The sequence below is a fragment of the Triticum dicoccoides genome, chromosome 3B (assembly GCF_002162155.2).
Source record: "Triticum dicoccoides isolate Atlit2015 ecotype Zavitan chromosome 3B, WEW_v2.0, whole genome shotgun sequence".
In the NCBI taxonomy this organism is placed as follows: Eukaryota; Viridiplantae; Streptophyta; class Magnoliopsida; order Poales; family Poaceae; genus Triticum; species Triticum dicoccoides.
In genome coordinates this window covers 763805602-763809041 of record NC_041385.1, presented here as the reverse complement: position 1 = coordinate 763809041, position 3440 = coordinate 763805602, and positions in this window count along the sequence as shown.

Here is a 3440-nt window from a genome sequence, read left to right as displayed (position 1 = left end):
ACTAGTTCTGAAAAAACTTGAAAAAAATTACTAGTGGAGCACCGTGGATGTGGTGCGCCATTACTAGTTTAACTAGTAATGGCGCACTATCCCCTGGTGCGCCATTACTAGTTTTGAAAAAAAATGACAAAAAAATTGAAAAAAAATTACTAGTGGTGCACCGTGGATGTGGTGCGCCATTACTAGTTTAACTAGTAATGGCGCACCGTGGATGTGGTGCGCCATTACTAGTTTAAATAGTAATGGCGCACTATTCCCTGGTGCGCCATTACTAGTTTTGAAAAAAAATTAAAAAAATTGTTACTAATGGCGCATCGTGGATGTGGTGCGCCATTAGTATTTGGACACTAATGGCGCACCAACACATGGTGCGCCATTAGTATATAGTAGTGGCGCACCACATGTGTGGTGCGCCATTAATGTCCATATTATCTATAGCCCTTTTCCTAGTAGTGATATCTGCAGCCCATTTATCGTTAGGTTAATTAGGGCCATATGTAATATATTTGAGGCTACATAGCAACATGCAATGTACTTAATGTCTAAATATGCAATCCTAGGCTACATAGCAACAAGGAAGAGTGTCACATTAATGTTCTAATGATGTCTAGATACACGTAGAAGAGCAGTGGCAGCAACAACAACACAGCCCTGTTTGGATACTCAACTTATCTAGAGGTTAAAGTTAGTTTCTAGCTAATGACTAACCCTGAACTAACTCCATCCAAAGAGTTGTTTGGATGGCAGGGTTAGATTGACAATAAATTCACTAGGAGAACTAGCTCCAGTTAGCACCTCTTGGGTTGGATAGTTTTTTTTGGGTGGGTTACAGATGCAACTAGCTCAAACTAGCCCTCATGTTTAGATATACTTTAGGGCTATTTGAGCCCGAACTAGCTCAAACTAACTATAACCCATGGATACAGCAGTAGTTAATCAGCCGATAATTTGTAAGAATGCACTAAACTCCTTCCGGCCCATAATATAAGATGTTAATTCATCTAATATGTGCGTATATTGGATGTTATAAGATACTCCCTCCATTCCTAAATATTTGTCTTTTTAGAGATTTCAAATGGACTACCACATACGGATGTATATAGACATATTTTAGAGTGTAGATTCACCCATTTTGCTTCGTATGTAGTCACTTGTTGAAATCCATAGAAAGACAAATATTTAGGAACGGAGGGAGTATTATAAAAGAGTGTGGTACTACATCATTGTGCAATTGCTGTTTAGCTTCTAGTATTAACTTGGTGCTTTTAGGTACAAATGTCATTGGTAAAGATCCATGCTTCGACCATTTCTGCGTATGGGGCAATGAGATATTGATGAACCAGCATCAAGTGAGGAAGCTGATAAAGATTGTTAGTAAAATGGGTCCAAAGATGGCAATTAAACTATATGTTTACACTTTATCCAAGACAACGGCGAACTGCAGGATGGTAAGTAAGAACTCTGCAGCCTTCTTTTTACTGCCCATAATGAGTTGTGTTAGATGACATGTTGGGGAACATGGTAACTTCAAAAAATTTCCTACGATCACGCAAGATCTATCTAGGAGAAGCATAGCAACGAGCAGGGAGAGTGTGTCCATGTACCCTCGTAGAACGAAAGCGGAAGCGTTAAGTAACGCGGTTGATGTAGTCGAACGTCTTCACGATCCAACCGATCAAGTATCGAACGCACGACACCTCCGCGATCTGCACATGTTCAACTCGGTAACGTCCCTCGGACTCTTGATCCAGCTGAGGACGAGGGAGAGTTCCATCAGCATGACGGTGTGGTGACGGTGATGATGAAATTAATGGCGCAGAGCTTCGCCTAAGCACTACGACGATATGACCGAGGTTAAAACTGTGGAGGGGGGCACCGCACACGGCTAAGAGATTGTCTGTTGTGCCTTTGGGTGCCCCCTACCCCACTTATATAAAGGAGGGAGGGAGGTGGACGCCGGCCAGGAGGAGGCACTCCTAGGGGGGGAGTCCTACTCCAAGTAGGATTCGGCCCCCCTTTCCTACTTCCACAAGGAGAAGGGGGAAGGAGAGGGAGGAGAGAACGAAAGGGGGGGGGCGGACCCACTAGCCCTAGTCCAATTCGGTTTGGGCTAGGGGGTGTCGTGGTACTAAGTATGACAGTAAGTATAGGGGGTACGAATGAGGAGGGAAGGTCCTAGCTGCGGTGAGATTGTACGCAAGTGTTTACGAGTTCAGGCCCCTCCAGGAGGAGGTAAAAGCCCTACATCTCGGTTCCCTGAGGCGGTCGACTGGAATATGGGAGTGTGTGTTACAGGGGGTGTGAACCCTTGTCCCAAAGGAGGGGGTGGCTTATATAGAGTGCTCCAGGACCCAGCCCACCTCTGTTACAGGGGTTCAATGTACATAAAGATAGGGCGTTACTGATAATGCCAGCTATAAAGTGTTATCCATGATCTTAAAGACTACGGAGTGAACGCCTGATCGTTGCTGTCCTGAGTGACTCCTGGTCTTCAGTAGGTCGAGTGGTTTATTGTATGGTCGAGTGATATCAGGAGGGAGGGGTACCCGAGTGGTATGACTGGTCGAGTGGACTGCACTCGACGCCTTCAATCGGTACTCCCTGTTGTCTCTTGGGTGTCTTTGCTTCTAGAGTAGTGACCTTGGGTAGGGCGTATAGGTCAGGCCTATGACCCTACCCTAGGTCTATATCATCATCATTAGCCCCCAAATGGATTGAGGTCTGAGTGAAAAGAAGGTTGAAGTTGATCTTGCCTTGACTCTTGTGCTTCACAAGCACCCATGTTGGACTAGAGGCCCATGTTAGAACTTCGGCTTCGTTTCAGTCGCCTTGATCGATTCAGAAGTTGCCGAGTGGATTTATACCGTCACTCGTTGAGTGTTACTTTTGATGCGAAATCTTTGGCGCGATTGTTTATGGCGTATCCCGGGTCTCGCGGGATTCGAAATTTTGGAGAAGCGCGCGAGGCGGAGCGTGCCGTAGTAAGTAGGATGGATAGACAGGAGCGCCTCGATTTTTGCGCCACCTTTTTCGCCACGTGTCAGCCACTCGGAAGCGGGTCCTTAAAAGGTGTCGGGGCCAAGGCATCTGCACTGTGCGCATCCTTCTTTCTCTTCCTCCTCTGCTTCTCCACCGCATCTTGCTCCTCCGCTCTTGATGCCGCTGCCCCGCCACCATGGTGAAGGACAAGACGGCAGCGCTAGAATGCGCGACGAAAGGGACGGGGGCGGCGAAAGGCAAGAATACAAATTGGGGGTCGTCGTCGAGGTCTGCACTGCTGCCGGGTTGGATCCATGGTGATTGGATCCGATCTTCACTCCGGCCAGAGGATTTGGAGGAGCTGGCGGACTCCGTCCTGATCATTGACGGAGCTGCGAGGCTGCCGAAGGGGGAGACGGAGCCTCAGTCGTGGCCGGGTGAGTGCGTCCTGCTCGCCACCC